Source organism: Camelina sativa, chromosome 12, assembly GCF_000633955.1.
Source record: "Camelina sativa cultivar DH55 chromosome 12, Cs, whole genome shotgun sequence".
Lineage (NCBI taxonomy): Eukaryota > Viridiplantae > Streptophyta > Magnoliopsida > Brassicales > Brassicaceae > Camelina > Camelina sativa.
Window position 1 is genome coordinate 31595504 of NC_025696.1, and position 18289 is coordinate 31613792.

Consider the following 18289-nt stretch of genomic DNA (forward strand, 5'->3'; position numbering starts at 1 on the left):
ATATATATATATATATATATATATATATATATATATATATATATAAATTGTAATTGATACTTGAACAATAATAGATGTACACAAGATGTACAATATATATGTGTTCCATTAAAATAGTCAATATACCTAGTTTTTAAAAGCAACTAAAAATCATCATTTAAATTTACTGAATTATTGCTTATATTTGCAATTTGATAAAATGGAGAAAATATAGGTATTTCATGTCGTATCTTAAATAAAACGAGGGGTGATCATCTCAAATTCTTTGCTATTTTCGATTTGCTATCCGGACAAGTCACAATCACTAAAGCAGCGACCGAAAACATGTTATTAGTCAAGCAAATCCATTGATTGGTGATCACATTGTATTGGGGAATTTTTATATCCACTGTAGTCACGGCTGCAAAATACATGCTTGTTGGCATAAGCTTGAAGATAGCTTGAGGTGCAAGCTATATTAATCCTACCGAGTTATGAAATTAGGATTAATTATATTTAGGAGTTATCTAAATATGTTAGTTTATCGGTTTAGAATAGGAAAGTTGTCAACTCTAGGGTTGAGCAATTGTTATAAATACCAAGAGAGCGTTTCATGAAGAGGTGCGCGTCTTAGAGTATTCTGATAGATGCACACAAGGTGTGTGGCGTCGCCCCATCAATAAGATAGAGATCTTTTAATGGTATTGTTGAAGTTCTACTTCTAATTAATGAATTATGGACTTGGTTCCGGGGATGTAGGTTATCCGAACCCGTTAACAAAGCTTGTGTCTTCTTTACTATTATGCTCTTTACTTTAACATATAGATCTAGCCACATATATGTGCTTTATTTGGTATCAGAGCCTATAGAGAATTATTCTCGTATTGGGTGTGATCCTGGATTTGTGGCTAGCGGAGAATGCACATGAGAAGGTAGAGTGTTCATGAAGGGGCGGAATAAATCAGAAACTTTCAGGAAGTGTTTGTTCTATCGGAGTTGTATGAAGAAAGAGCGCAACTTGTTTGATTGTTTCTATTATCGTCGTCAGGAAACGATTGAGAAGAAAAGAGTTTTATTGACATGGGCATGATAAGGAAGGTGAAGTGGATGAGAATTAGAGTGTTCATGATTGTGTTTAAGAGGAGAATGAAATTGTGAACGTGACAGATAGAGGTGACAGATAGTCTGTCTGCTCTAAGCTTAGAAGATACAAGAGATTGGTTTGTTATGGCTGGCTTACTGAACCAAGAGCTATGTTTATGAAGAGAAGAAGATAGCATGGGCTTGGATTTTTTTTTTGGGTTTCAATGGCTATCAAAATATTAAATCAACGATGGTGAAATTGGTGTTGACAAAGCCGATCCTCTACTCCACAACATCAATTTGGGATATAATTGAAAAATTAGAGATTTGAGTCTTCACCTCCAGCATCAATGGTGATTCACTACGAGTAAAGAAAAATTAGAAACGTGTGTTAGAGCTGCTAGAAGAAATAGAAGATCGAGTGTTTAGCTCATACGACTAGCAAAGTTTGTTTCCTCCTCTTGGTGTGTGGTTTCAATTGTGCTCGAGGAAGATGTTTGGTTGAGATAAAAGTGATGTTGGCATGTTTGATGTTGGGTTCATCGATTTGGATTCGTAAGTTCATGGAGATGATAGGGAGAGTCACGGCGAGTATAGTCATGGTCGATTGGAAGAAGCTGGACGCTATAGTTTCGTGCCGGAGATAANGTGAAATATGATTGGTATCCCAGCTTAATTTTCTCCAAGATCACATGTACAGAAAATATTGGAATTAGTATCATCACATTGTGGGGTATGTTGTAATTGAATACAAAGTGTTTACATCATCTACAAAGGCTAAGCCATTTTGCAAGCAGAAGCTCATGGAAGATTTCTTACAATGTCACTAGATTCTTTGTGATCGTTGGGTAGTGTTTCGAAGTAAATCAAAGTCGATCTAGTGATTTTAGATAATTTTACTGTGATGATAATCATGAAAGACCATTGAGAATATGAATCAGTTATTACAATTTTTGGTGAAAAAAAGAAAGAATAAAGTTAGCTCTTTAACAATTTCAATATATTGGTGATAGATTTTTTTTTTAAGTAGCTTGTTTGGACTCCTATCTTTTTTGGGAAATTTCTACACATAGAAATATATATATATATATATATATATATATATATATATATATATATATATATAAATTGTAATTGATACTTGAACAATAATAGATGTACACAAGATGTACAATATATATGTGTTCCATTAAAATAGTCAATATACCTAGTTTTTAAAAGCAACTAAAAATCATCATTTAAATTTACTGAATTATTGCTTATATTTGCAATTTGATAAAATGGAGAAAATATAGGTATTTCATGTCGTATCTTAAATAAAACGAGGGGTGATCATCTCAAATTCTTTGCTATTTTCGATTTGCTATCCGGACAAGTCACAATCACTAAAGCAGCGACCGAAAACATGTTATTAGTCAAGCAAATCCATTGATTGGTGATCACATTGTATTGGGGAATTTTTATATCCACTGTAGTCACGGCTGCAAAATACATGCTTGTTGGCATAAGCTTGAAGATAGCTTGAGGTGCAAGCTATATTAATCCTACCGAGTTATGAAATTAGGATTAATTATATTTAGGAGTTATCTAAATATGTTAGTTTATCGGTTTAGAATAGGAAAGTTGTCAACTCTAGGGTTGAGCAATTGTTATAAATACCAAGAGAGCGTTTCATGAAGAGGTGCGCGTCTTAGAGTATTCTGATAGATGCACACAAGGTGTGTGGCGTCGCCCCATCAATAAGATAGAGATCTTTTAATGGTATTGTTGAAGTTCTACTTCTAATTAATGAATTATGGACTTGGTTCCGGGGATGTAGGTTATCCGAACCCGTTAACAAAGCTTGTGTCTTCTTTACTATTATGCTCTTTACTTTAACATATAGATCTAGCCACATATATGTGCTTTATTTGGTATCAGAGCCTATAGAGAATTATTCTCGTATTGGGTGTGATCCTGGATTTGTGGCTAGCGGAGAATGCACATGAGAAGGTAGAGTGTTCATGAAGGGGCGGAATAAATCAGAAACTTTCAGGAAGTGTTTGTTCTATCGGAGTTGTATGAAGAAAGAGCGCAACTTGTTTGATTGTTTCTATTATCGTCGTCAGGAAACGATTGAGAAGAAAAGAGTTTTATTGACATGGGCATGATAAGGAAGGTGAAGTGGATGAGAATTAGAGTGTTCATGATTGTGTTTAAGAGGAGAATGAAATTGTGAACGTGACAGATAGAGGTGACAGATAGTCTGTCTGCTCTAAGCTTAGAAGATACAAGAGATTGGTTTGTTATGGCTGGCTTACTGAACCAAGAGCTATGTTTATGAAGAGAAGAAGATAGCATGGGCTTGGATTTTTTTTTTGGGTTTCAATGGCTATCAAAATATTAAATCAACGATGGTGAAATTGGTGTTGACAAAGCCGATCCTCTACTCCACAACATCAATTTGGGATATAATTGAAAAATTAGAGATTTGAGTCTTCACCTCCAGCATCAATGGTGATTCACTACGAGTAAAGAAAAATTAGAAACGTGTGTTAGAGCTGCTAGAAGAAATAGAAGATCGAGTGTTTAGCTCATACGACTAGCAAAGTTTGTTTCCTCCTCTTGGTGTGTGGTTTCAATTGTGCTCGAGGAAGATGTTTGGTTGAGATAAAAGTGATGTTGGCATGTTTGATGTTGGGTTCATCGATTTGGATTCGTAAGTTCATGGAGATGATAGGGAGAGTCACGGCGAGTATAGTCATGGTCGATTGGAAGAAGCTGGACGCTATAGTTTCGTGCCGGAGATAAATTTAACGGCGAGTATGGCTCTCTTCTTGGAATCTGAGATTTATCAAAGGGAGGGATTGAGAATCTCCTTCTACGATGAGATTGAGGTTGAAATTATTTCTCACTGCAACTCTGTAATGTGCTTAAGATGTGAAGATTCGAAGGCTGGTTTTCTCAATCTCGAAATAAAGCCTATGCAAGATTGAGAACTAAAAAGACAACCATCTTGAAACTTTTGTTGATAAGAAGAAATATTGAGGCCTTGTCTTATTTGATAAGCATTCTTAGATGTGGTGAAGCTTTTGGGAGCTATAGAGGATGACGTGATTCCTACAAGGATCTTGTGAATTGGTGGTTGATCAGTTTTGTGAATTCTCAAAGAAGAAGCCGGTCAACGGTGTTATAAGCTTGTGTGGGGTGAAGTCAGCTGTTGGTTTGTTTGATTTGTTGTATGTGTGTTGTAGCTCGGATGTTTGCCTTATTGGGACACACAATCAACAAGAGGGAGAAGTGAATTACCTGCGTATGGACTGTGTGGAGAGCATAGAGTGTCCATGAAGAAAAACCGAGATGGTGAGGGCTTGACTAACCGGAAGAAACTTATGTGAAGAATCAGCTCCATTGAAGGAGACAAGAGTGATTCCGCTCTAAGCACCTTTAGAAGAAGAAAGAAGGAAGCTCACCAAAGTCCGAAAAAAAAAACTCAATTCNTATATATATATATATATATATATATATATATATATATAAATTGTAATTGATACTTGAACAATAATAGATGTACACAAGATGTACAATATATATGTGTTCCATTAAAATAGTCAATATACCTAGTTTTTAAAAGCAACTAAAAATCATCATTTAAATTTACTGAATTATTGCTTATATTTGCAATTTGATAAAATGGAGAAAATATAGGTATTTCATGTCGTATCTTAAATAAAACGAGGGGTGATCATCTCAAATTCTTTGCTATTTTCGATTTGCTATCCGGACAAGTCACAATCACTAAAGCAGCGACCGAAAACATGTTATTAGTCAAGCAAATCCATTGATTGGTGATCACATTGTATTGGGGAATTTTTATATCCACTGTAGTCACGGCTGCAAAATACATGCTTGTTGGCATAAGCTTGAAGATAGCTTGAGGTGCAAGCTATATTAATCCTACCGAGTTATGAAATTAGGATTAATTATATTTAGGAGTTATCTAAATATGTTAGTTTATCGGTTTAGAATAGGAAAGTTGTCAACTCTAGGGTTGAGCAATTGTTATAAATACCAAGAGAGCGTTTCATGAAGAGGTGCGCGTCTTAGAGTATTCTGATAGATGCACACAAGGTGTGTGGCGTCGCCCCATCAATAAGATAGAGATCTTTTAATGGTATTGTTGAAGTTCTACTTCTAATTAATGAATTATGGACTTGGTTCCGGGGATGTAGGTTATCCGAACCCGTTAACAAAGCTTGTGTCTTCTTTACTATTATGCTCTTTACTTTAACATATAGATCTAGCCACATATATGTGCTTTATTTGGTATCAGAGCCTATAGAGAATTATTCTCGTATTGGGTGTGATCCTGGATTTGTGGCTAGCGGAGAATGCACATGAGAAGGTAGAGTGTTCATGAAGGGGCGGAATAAATCAGAAACTTTCAGGAAGTGTTTGTTCTATCGGAGTTGTATGAAGAAAGAGCGCAACTTGTTTGATTGTTTCTATTATCGTCGTCAGGAAACGATTGAGAAGAAAAGAGTTTTATTGACATGGGCATGATAAGGAAGGTGAAGTGGATGAGAATTAGAGTGTTCATGATTGTGTTTAAGAGGAGAATGAAATTGTGAACGTGACAGATAGAGGTGACAGATAGTCTGTCTGCTCTAAGCTTAGAAGATACAAGAGATTGGTTTGTTATGGCTGGCTTACTGAACCAAGAGCTATGTTTATGAAGAGAAGAAGATAGCATGGGCTTGGATTTTTTTTTTGGGTTTCAATGGCTATCAAAATATTAAATCAACGATGGTGAAATTGGTGTTGACAAAGCCGATCCTCTACTCCACAACATCAATTTGGGATATAATTGAAAAATTAGAGATTTGAGTCTTCACCTCCAGCATCAATGGTGATTCACTACGAGTAAAGAAAAATTAGAAACGTGTGTTAGAGCTGCTAGAAGAAATAGAAGATCGAGTGTTTAGCTCATACGACTAGCAAAGTTTGTTTCCTCCTCTTGGTGTGTGGTTTCAATTGTGCTCGAGGAAGATGTTTGGTTGAGATAAAAGTGATGTTGGCATGTTTGATGTTGGGTTCATCGATTTGGATTCGTAAGTTCATGGAGATGATAGGGAGAGTCACGGCGAGTATAGTCATGGTCGATTGGAAGAAGCTGGACGCTATAGTTTCGTGCCGGAGATAAATTTAACGGCGAGTATGGCTCTCTTCTTGGAATCTGAGATTTATCAAAGGGAGGGATTGAGAATCTCCTTCTACGATGAGATTGAGGTTGAAATTATTTCTCACTGCAACTCTGTAATGTGCTTAAGATGTGAAGATTCGAAGGCTGGTTTTCTCAATCTCGAAATAAAGCCTATGCAAGATTGAGAACTAAAAAGACAACCATCTTGAAACTTTTGTTGATAAGAAGAAATATTGAGGCCTTGTCTTATTTGATAAGCATTCTTAGATGTGGTGAAGCTTTTGGGAGCTATAGAGGATGACGTGATTCCTACAAGGATCTTGTGAATTGGTGGTTGATCAGTTTTGTGAATTCTCAAAGAAGAAGCCGGTCAACGGTGTTATAAGCTTGTGTGGGGTGAAGTCAGCTGTTGGTTTGTTTGATTTGTTGTATGTGTGTTGTAGCTCGGATGTTTGCCTTATTGGGACACACAATCAACAAGAGGGAGAAGTGAATTACCTGCGTATGGACTGTGTGGAGAGCATAGAGTGTCCATGAAGAAAAACCGAGATGGTGAGGGCTTGACTAACCGGAAGAAACTTATGTGAAGAATCAGCTCCATTGAAGGAGACAAGAGTGATTCCGCTCTAAGCACCTTTAGAAGAAGAAAGAAGGAAGCTCACCAAAGTCCGAAAAAAAAAACTCAATTCATGAAGAATAAGAGCAAGAGGGAGATCTGAGACAGAGAGAGAGTGACAAAGCAAACTGAAAGCTTGTGAAGATTGAAGCAATGAGAGAGCAAGGGAACTCACCAACGAGTTCTGCCAATGACGTGAAAGAGATTCACGAACGGATGGAGAAGAAGTAGCTTGTGGGATCAAATTTTCTAGTTTGGACTTTGGGAATTCAGCTAATGAATCAAGAGGGAGTGTTGGAATTTGATTCATTGCCTAATCCTACAAAAGAGAAACAAAAAGAAGAGTGAACAGATGCAAGAAGAAGAAGAGGAATCGTAAGAATGATGAAAAGAAGAAGTTTCTGGGATTCAAGAACAGTTTTCTTGCTAGGGTCGGTACTTTCTTCTTTGGTTACTATTGCTACAGACCTCGGATTGAAGCTACAAAAGGTGTTCTGAAAAATTAAGAGCGAGATCTTTCCAATGATATAAAGATTGTCATCTGATTCCTTGTGGTTTAGTGGGAACTTGCTTTCAAAGTTGGACTGCCTGCAGGTTGCATCATTCCGGATCTATTCTGGGAAAGTGGCCGTAACTTTCAAACCGTAAATTGAAATCGTGATCTGTTTTTTCCAGTGTCTTTATATGACTGTTATTGATATTCCCACAAACTTTCATAATTTTCTGGGTTGGTTTGCTACTCCATTGTGCTCTGCATCAGAACTGATGAAAAAATGCAGAAGTTTAGTTGTCTCAAAAACAAAGAGTAGTGAAGAAATATATTGAAGGTTAGATTGGAGAGCATTTTTTTTAGAAGAGATGATCATCTTTCAGCTTGTAAACAAGTATGTGTGATTAACAAAGTTCTAAAGAAGATTGTGTGGTTGAAGAGATTAAAAGAGATCACAAAGGAAAAGTTGAGTTGTTTGGGAAAACAAAAAAAAGAAAGGGACAAGGAGATATGATCTGCATCATCAAGGTTGAAGTATTTGAAGATTTCTTTTGATGAAAAAAGGAGAAGAGGTTCTTCTCAGTGATTATTTTAAGTTCATTCATAAGTTTTCAAAGGAAATTTGCAAGGAGATATAGAGCTCATTTGAAAAGAAAATCTTATGAGAAGCTGATTGGGATCAATCTAAGATGTGTCCGCTGCAGTCACAAATACTAGAAAGACTAAGGTGAAGTCTCCTAAGGTGAAGTCTCTATCGATTATGTCTCTGTGGAGCTTGTTGGTATTAAAGATTGTTCATAAGTTGAATCTTGTTTAAGATAAGCATCGAAGAATGAAGGCGATGAAGATAGTGTTCGACGACATCAAAAGGAGATCAATCAAACTTGAAATAAAATAAGATATAAGAGAATGTGTGGAGAATGGGCAACTGGAAGTCGAGCATGTTCCCAGGAGTGAGCAAAATGTGGATATCTTGACTAAAGTACTTGGAAGAAACAAGTTTAAAGAAATGAGGAATCTCATTGGCAGGAGAGTTTTTGGAAGAAAAAAGAGTTCAAGCTTAAGAGGGAGAATGTTGGCATAAGCTTGAAGATAGCTTGAGGTGCAAGCTATACTAATCCTACCGAGTTATGGAATTAGGATTAATTATATTTAAGAGTTATCTAAATATGTTAGTTTACCGGTTTAGAATAGGAAAGTTGTCAACTCTAGGGTTGAACAATTGTTATAAATACCAAGAGAGCGTTTCATGAAGAAGTGCGCGTCTTAGGGTATTCTGATAGATGCACACAAGGTGTGTGGCGTCGCACCCTCAATAAAATAGAGATCTTTTGATGGTATTGTTGAAGTTCTACTTCTAATTAATGAATTATGGACTTGGTCCCGGGGATGTAGGTTATCCGAACCCCGTTAACAAAGCTTGTGTCTTCTTTACTATTATGCTCTTTACTTTAACATATAGATCTAGCCACATATATGTGCTTTAATGCTGACCTACAAAGGACTTGATCCCATATGGTTCAATATGTACAGATTTTTTTAAAAACTTCCGGTTATTTCGTTGGTTTATTAAAGAGACTATAAATTGTAATCTATATTGCAAAACACATGGGGATGAGATCTACGCCACATAACGCGATACAAATCTTGCATAACTTAATTCTTAAGTAATAAGACCAACTAGGAAGATATGAATACTATAGATTATCTGCTCATGTTGGTGCACTCTAGAGACACGAAAACATAGCTGTGACAGGAGTGTGTTATTCACTTATTTGTATAATTATATCATGTCAATGCTTCCAATTACTTGACCTAGTCATTTCCTTTGTTGTAACCATTAGAAACTTGAGATTGGGAGCTGAAGAGGCTAACGCATTTGTGAGTACCTTTGTGTTTCTTGTTTAGCTTTTGATGATTGTCCATATTATACAAAGCTATTTTTATATGCAGTCTTAGGAGTCAACTCAATTCATAACAAGAGGCTTCCCGTGGGAAACAGATCTGTAAATGATATTGTTATTAAGGTATGTCATACTTATTTTCTTGGTTCTTATTTTCCTCTTTTTATGTCAGATTTAAAAGTGTGAACATCATGTACATAAAAGGAAATGGGCTCTACGTTCCTGCGATCAAGGTAAGTCAGCTCTCAATACAGTTATTAATCTTCTTCTACAGAAAATTGAGATTTCTGAAAAAAACTCAGTTCATCAACTTGAGATTTTCTTACAGCAAGAATTTAACTGGGATACAAGCATGAAAAAAATAGGTCAAGAAAGATTAAGAAACAAGCAGTCTATTCTTTGTCAAAGAACTTGGCCTAGTGGAAGCATACAAGGTGATTGAAATGTTAATTAGCGAGAAAAATGAACATGTCGAGACAATTGAGTATTTGAAAGAAGTTGCTGACAAGCTTCTCTACAAGTGTCCGGAGTGCGTCCAAGTGAAGTAAGTTAAAGATGAGGATGACAATGAAGATGAAAGTCAATAAACCAACGAAATATAGATTCCTAAAAAGGAAATATATATTTTTATTATGAAATAGAATTGTGATTAATCCATCACAAGACACATGTTAGGACACTTATTTTTGTTGTATTACACTAACTCAACACTTGTCATTACCAAGTGCATAAGTGTGTGACTCATCTCTTTTGGAGTTCACTATAAATAAGGAGTTGTAATAAGAGTGACATAGTGAAGTTGTCTTTGATCAAATACACTCTCAAAGTCTCTCTCTCGTGGCTGTCCCTCCTTCTCTATCTCTTTGTTAGTTTGTTTTCTTTACAAAGTGTTACAAAACACAAACCTCATAAGTGTTTTTGTAGTCATAGTTCACAACACTTCTCTTCTACTACTCTTTGTTTTTCTCTTGTCTCATACACCATTATATAGTGGTTTCTCAACACGTTATCAGCACGAGCAACTCTCGATCCGTCATCCGTTTGAGGTAAGATTTAAGTTTTATTCAAATTATTTGAATTTAATTATTTTACATGCATGTTACTATATGTATAATCTATAGAGTAAAAATCTATACATACTTATATGACGAAATGGTAGGCTCTGCCTCCTTGATCATTTAGATCTACATTCTTGATCATTATGGTAGGCTCTGCCTCCTTGATCATATGTTCAGATCTATAGATTTGAATTATATGGAAGGCTATGCCTCCTAAATTGATTGTTTCAATTTATAAATATATTATATAATTTATAATTATGTTTTATAGTTTAAATTTTGCTAAAACAAGATTTTACAAAATTATTTCATAAAATTTTATATTTAACAAATTGTTTTATTATTTATATAGTAATCATGTCAAACTTGGCAAAGCTTGAATTCGCCGCCCTTGATATCTCTGGAAAAAATTATATGACATGGGCATTAGATGTAAAATTCTATCTGAAAGGGAATGGGCTTCTCAAAACCATCGATCCGTCAGAAACGGGGTTAGAAGAGGAAAAAGCAAGAACCATGATGTTCTTGCGTCATCATCTCCACGATGGTTTAAAAAATGAATACATCACGAGAGAAAATCCTGCAGATCTCTGGATCGCGCTCAAGGATAGGTTTGATCAAAAGTATGTGATCTTACCAAAAGCCAAACATGAATGGCTAAACCTGAGGTTTCAGGATTACAAAAGTGTAAGTGAGTACAATTCCGCTTTGTTCGGAATCACTTCAAGGATGTCTCTCTGTGGAGAAGAAGTTTCCGATTATGATATGATCGAGAAAACATTCCAAACTTTCCATCCTTCAAATGTACTCCTACAGCAACAATATCGAGAAAGATGGTATACTCGATATTCTGAATTAATGCAAGTTTTGCATGTTGCTGAACAAAATAATGAGCTCGTGATGATAAATCATCAAACCCGTCCAACTGGATCAGCTCCACTTTCAGAAGTGAATGTTGCTACATCCAGCTATAATAATTGGCAAGGACGAGGACGTGGACGCGGACGCGGTCGAGGCCGTGGTCATGGTCGTGGAGGAGGTCGTGGAGAAGGTCGTGGACGAGGAAGAGGAAGAGGTTTCTCTCCTAATGACTTCAACGCAAGAAAAACCAACAAGCATCTTCAAATTAATAATGTTGGTCGCGTTATAAAGAAACAAGATGAAAGTACTTGTTACAGATGCGGCATGAAAGGACATTGGTACCAGACCTGTCGTATTCCAAAACATTTGGCCGATCTGTATCAAGCATCTCAACAGGCAAAAGAAAGGAATGTTGAGACCAACCTCATCTCTGATGAAGCTGGACCTTCTTACCATGGCCTAAACGATGAACCCCATCTTGATATAGCAGATTTTCTCATTGATAATGAAAACGGAAAATCATGCGAATAAGGCCTATATGCCATGATATGCTTTGTCATAGTTTGATATGTACTTTATGTTTATAAAATGTTTTTTGGATAATAGTTTTATTGTAATATATGATAAGTTTTTTTTGTAAGACTTTATGTTATTTTATTAATGTTTATTTTATAAATATTTTATCTCAGAAAATGTCAAATTTTGAGATTGAGGATGGAGATATGTGTCTAGCAGACAGTGCTACAACGCATTCAATACTTAAAGAGAAAAAATATTTCTCCTCTCTCAAAATAAAAGACTCCGCTAGAAGCGTGAGCACTATATGTGGTAATGCAAAGATTATTATAGGCTCTGGAAAAGCCAGTTTTTCAATGCCAAGGGGAACAAAATTTGAAATTGATGCATTATATTGCCCCAAGTCTCATAGAAACTTGATTAGTTTCAGAGATATCCGAAGAAATGGATATCATATAGAGACTCTGAATAAGAATGGCATTGAATATCTTTGCATAACATCTGAGGAGAAACATATATTGGAAGAATTACCAATGTTATCCTCTGGATTGTATTGCACAAAAATAAATAATTTCGCATCTTATGTTACAGTAAACTCTAAGTTTACTAGTACATTTAAGATATGGCATGAAAGACTTGGACATCCTGGTTCAGTTATGATGCGAAAAATTGTGCAAAATTCCAATGGTCATCCATTGAAGAACGAAAAGATTTTTAGATCTGATGAGTTTTCATGTGATGCATGTTCTCAAGGAAAACTCATAATTCGGCCATCGCCAGCCAAAATTGGGAATGAATCACCATTGTTCTTAGAGAGAATACATGGTGATATATGTGGACCTATCCACCCTTCATGCGGGCCGTTTCGTTATTTTATGGTAATGATTGACGCATCTAGTAGATGGTCAAATGTGTGTCTATTGACAACAAGAAACACGGCCTTCGCAAAATTCATTGCCCAAATAATCAGGTTGAAAGTTCAATTCCCTGATTATGCCATAAAGAAAGTCAGGCTTGATAACGCCGGTGAATTCACTTCACAAGCTTTCAATGACTATTGTATGTCAATAGGAATCGATGTGGAACATCCGGTTCCTCATGTTCATACACAAAATGGCATGGCTGAATCTTTGATTAAACGGCTACAACTCATTGCTAGACCGTTAATATTGAGAACAAAACTCCCAATTTCTATATGGGGTCATGCTATATTGCATGCTGCGGCATTGGTCCAAATACGACCAAGCGCATATAATAAATATTCCCCTTTACAATTAGCATCTGGCCAAGAGCCAAACATATCCTATCTCCGTATTTTTGGATGTGCGGTTTATGTTCCTATAGCCCCACCGCAAAGAACAAAAATGGGGCCACAAAGGAGATTGGGTATATATGTCGGTTATGCATCACCGAGTATAATTCGATATCTTGAACCGCAAACTGGTGATATGTTTACGGCACGTTTTGCCGATTGCCATTTTAATGAAGATGAATTTCCAGCGTTAGGGGGAGGAATTAAACAAGTACCAAAAGATATTACATGGTATACACCATCTTTGATATACATTGATCCCCCTACAAATCAACGTGAACTGGAAGTTCAGAAAATTGTACATTTACAAGGTTTGGCAAATCAATTACCAGATGCGTTCACAGATACAAAAAGGGTGACAAAGTCATATATCCCCGCTGCAAATGCACCAGCAAGAGTTGAAATTCCTAGAGAGGAACTTGATGGAAGCAAAGCTAATGAACCTAAGGTTCAATTGAAAAGGGGGAGGCCAATGGGCTCTAAAGATAAAAATCCCCGAAAGAAAAAGAAAATGGGAGATGAAAAGGTTCATGAATTCTAACAAAGTTAAATCTACGGTTTCAGATGGAAAAAAATAAATAAAGAATATCAACTTGCAATGAACTACCTTGAGGAAGATCACACACCTTCAAGGCTAGCATTTTAATCAAGCAACCATACTACTCCCAATCTATGCGTCATAAAGCAGTAAGCAGTCAGTTAGTTGTCCACCTAATTTTGTAGGATTATTTCAATAAAGTTTCTTACTATGAGCGATAGATAGTGGTACTGGTACTAACANATAAATATTCCCCTTTACAATTGGCATCTGGCCAAGAGCCAAACATATCTTATCTCCGTATTTTTGGATGTGCGGTTTATGTGCCTAAAGCCCCACCACAAAGAACAAAAATGGGGCCATAACAGAGATTGGGTATATACGTCGGTTATGCATCCCCGAGTATAATTCGATATCTTGAACCGCAAACTGGTGATATGTTTACGGCACGTTTTGCCGATTGCCATTTTAATGAAGATGAATTTCCAGCGTTAGGGGGAGGAATTAAACAAGTACCAAAAGATATTACATGGTATACACCATCTTTGATATACATTGATCCCCCTACAAATCAACGTGAACTGGAAGTTCAGAAAATTGTACATTTACAAGGTTTGGCAAATCAATTACCAGATGCGTTCACAGATACAAAAAGGGTGACAAAGTCATATATCCCCGCTGCAAATGCACCAGCAAGAGTTGAAATTCCTAGAGAGGAACTTGATGGAAGCAAAGCTAATGAACCTAAGGTTCAATTGAAAAGGGGGAGGCCAATGGGCTCTAAAGATAAAAATCCCCGAAAGAAAAAGAAAATGGGAGATGAAAAGGTTCATGAATTCTAACAAAGTTAAATCTACGGTTTCAGATGGAAAAAAATAAATAAAGAATATCAACTTGCAATGAACTACCTTGAGGAAGATCACACACCTTCAAGGCTAGCATTTTAATCAAGCAACCATACTACTCCCAATCTATGCGTCATAAAGCAGTAAGCAGTCAGTTAGTTGTCCACCTAATTTTGTAGGATTATTTCAATAAAGTTTCTTACTATGAGCGATAGATAGTGGTACTGGTACTAACATTTTTCATGTGTTTTATATGGAACTGGTGTTGCTTCTTAATTTAATACTCCCATTAATTAATTCAGAAGATCTCTCACTTGCTAATTTCTTCGCTCAAGAACATACTATCAATCTCTCCAGTACATACTTTGGAACCTCTATGATAATATTAATCATTGATGAGTCCCTGTTTATAACAAAAATTTTATATGATAAATAATAAATTGCATTTCTGAATCAAATGTTTGAGATATTAGTATCATTTTTCTAATATATATAGTACTAATTTCACATACTTCATAAGATTGGATCTCATTTCAGACTTGGATCTGAATAATCTTGAAAGTAATGAGAACATGCAGCTCAAGTGACTAACTTTTTTTGTCAAACTATGAACTGACCTGATGACCACTTTTTAGATGAAGATTCATATTTTTAAGTGATTTTTGGACGACTCTTTTTTGGAAGCATTCAAATAAACAATAAAATTAGATTGGAATCAAAGAAAGGAAGAGAAGAAGTAAATTTACAATTACTTACCCAAGTGATTCTGGTCGCTTATGAACTTAGTGACGAAGTTTTCATCTGAAAAACCAAAAAGAAATCACAATCTGAGGAGAAACCAGCCTTGGAGATAGATTAGACTAAATCTAAATCTATCAATTCATGTAAGTAAGTAACCATTGGTGATGATGAGACAAATTCGGAGGCAGAGTCATGGAATTGTTGAGTATAGACTACAAAATTGGATGAAGAAAACATGATCGGTTGATTCAATGGAGGAAGGTGGTACTGGCGGTGGAAACGATGAATGAAAAGAGAAGAAGGAGAGAAGAAAGAGAGAAATGACTTTTACGTGATTTCATATTTCAGTTCGGCTGATTTTGTTTTTGCCCCAGTACAAAATACAATAAATCTTATATTTAATCTTATAAATTAGATGATTATTATGACATGTAACCAATGTCACCCTAAATTGTTGTTGGCTGTAGCTAGATCATTTTTTATTGTTTGCCTTTTACATTCTAAATTAAACCATATTTAAATATTAGCATTTAAATTAACTTACAAGTATTATGATAAACAAATCAAATAATAAATACCATTGTTAAATAACAAGTATTATGATTCAATATAAGACTAGAATTATTAATATAAGTGTTGAAATAAAGTCAAAAATATGGTTTCCAAAAATATTTTACTCAGATCATATTCTTTTTTTTTTTTAACATGTCGTTTATTTTTAATTTTTGATCTTATACTTAATTGGGTCTTGATCAAAAGATCCCTTTTTAAATAAGGATCATGTAATTTGTGTTTTTGTTGCAAATAACACTAAGATTTTACATAATTAGTAATTTTAATTGGTTATCATTTTTACATATATAGCATCGTTACTTTTTCTAATGTAATACTTTTCATGACTAACAACGTAAATGACATTAAATAACAAAATATAAGATCATCTTTTATTTTCTAAAATATAGTAAACCAAAAGTTTTGTACCGCGATGTACTGTATGTTAATTAGTATTCACATTTAGACTTATTAATTAAACTAAAGTGTATTGGACGGATGCGACTGCTTATCAAAATATTTCAATAAAAGTATATATATTTTATATACACTACCATATAATAATATTCGGTGGGTTAAAAGCTTTAAATCCATTGCAGGAGGGGTCTAGCATGACGGGTTTGAACTATTAAACCAACACTAAAGCTTTTAACTTATTTCTTATATTAACCATAGTTTGGGATTAACTAAGTTACAAATTCTATCCATATTTATTATATGAACTACAAAATATGCCAATATGTCACAAAAAAAAATTATATCACTCCAACTAAGACTTTACAAATTAAAGATTAAAAAAGTATATATTCAAAACATAATAAAATTAAATCGTTCCGCGGTGTACCGCGGGTTCAATCCTAGTTAATTATTAATATTCCAAATACTATTATTAATAATAATTGATCGGAAAATATAAAGGTTGGAAAACCATCGGTATTATTATTCTAACCTTTTTCAAATCGTCGAAAATCGGTCGAATATTTCTGACAATTTTCCGACCGTTTATATCAAACCAATTCTTGACCATCTGTATCGGTCATAAATTTCTGACCTATTTTTGACCAATCAAATTTCCGGCCAACGATTTCCAACCAATTTACTGTTGTTGTTTAATGGTTGGAAATGCTTATTTCCCACCGCTTCTCGACAAATTTGACTGTCGGAAACAGCTATGTTTTCTTGTAGTGTCTTGCTTATCCCTGCAAACAACTAGGTTATATCATCTCACACGAATTACATTTGAGAAATGAAAGCTAGGGTTATCTATAAGATGGTTCATGGAATTCATTTTGATTTTGGGAAATTGATGTTTGATCAAGTGATTGATCAAGTAAAATATATTAACGCCCTGCTATTTTGTTATTTTGTTATTTTAGGAGTCATACGATCCTTTCCTTTTAAAAGTTACCATGTATTGTAATTTTGAATAAATTAGAGGGTACGACTGATATTCTAGATCTCTCACAATTAAAATTTTATCCTTTCCGTGAATCAGTTTTAGCAATGGCTTTTGACCGTGCGGTTGTTGCTGTAGAATGTATATATGTAAAAGATAGAATTATAAATGATAGATCCCTAATCTTTGTTGCATTCCTACTATATAACTAGATTAGGACCGCGGTATACCGTGGGGCAAAATTATTTTAACTAAAATATTTAAATTATAAGTTGTATTTGTTGGTTAAATATGTTATAATTATATAATAATGGTTAAATAAATTATATAATACCGCAATATAATTTCTTTTTTACATAATATTTATTTAATCAAATCACAATTTTTATTAACTAAATGTATCATAGAATAATTTAAGATAATTTAAATATAAATTCAAATAAAAATGAAAGTGAATCATATATTTATATTTGAATGAGGTAGAAAGATTTCCTTATTTTTTAAAATCTTACCTATAATTAATTTTGAAATTTTTGGTAACTAATATTAAAATCAATGCATTAAATGTAAAAACTTTCCAAAAAGTATTTTTGAGCAAAAACTGTTGAAAAAATACTAGTATAGATGTAGTCTCTCTGTCTAATAATACTCATTTAGCCACCTATCTTATATGATATCAGAGCCTCGATCTCTCTCAACCTAAAAACCCTAAAAAAAAAAATTATTTTTTACGCCGCCCACCATGTCAACCTCTTCCAGTGAGACCATTGTTGTGTCCGCGTCAAAGAATATCCTTTCCATCAACATGATGAAGTGACCAAGCTTACCAGCACCAACTTCTTTATGTAGAGTCATCAAAGTAAGTGCGCTGCTTGATGGATACAATCTCATAGGCTACGTCGATGACACCGTTGTTGTTCCTCCTCCTACATACACTACCGATGGTATTACCTCTGAAATCCAGACTATAAGATCTGGAAGCGACAAGATCGCCTGATTTACAGTGCACTTTTAGGTGCCATCTCCTTTTCTGTCCATCCTTTGCTATCCATCACAAATACCTCTGCTGAGATCTGGAGTAAGCTAACTTCGATCTATGCCGCTCCAAGTCGTACCCATGTTCAACAGGTGCGACAGCAGATCAAGATCTGGATCAAAGGTAACAAGTCCATTGAGGCGTATTTTCAAGGCCTTACCTCTCGGTTCGATCATTTTG

General features: G+C 35.0%; 2 long non-coding RNA genes across 3 annotated transcripts; one reads left to right on the forward strand and one right to left on the reverse strand.

Moving 5' to 3' along the window:
- On the forward strand, positions 8944–9768 carry LOC104732986. The gene is made up of 3 exons (XR_002034458.1): positions 8944–9377; positions 9459–9487; positions 9583–9768. It is a non-coding gene; the product is annotated as an uncharacterized LOC104732986 (long non-coding RNA).
- Positions 13791–15509, reverse strand: LOC104732985. 2 transcript variants are annotated; one of them, XR_759025.2, is made up of 3 exons: positions 15282–15509; positions 15141–15185; positions 13791–14510 (listed from the first exon to the last, which is right to left on the reverse strand). It is a non-coding gene; the product is annotated as an uncharacterized LOC104732985 (long non-coding RNA). The 2 variants fall into 2 exon arrangements; XR_002034457.1 differs by lacking the exon at positions 13791–14510 and adding an exon at positions 14517–14787.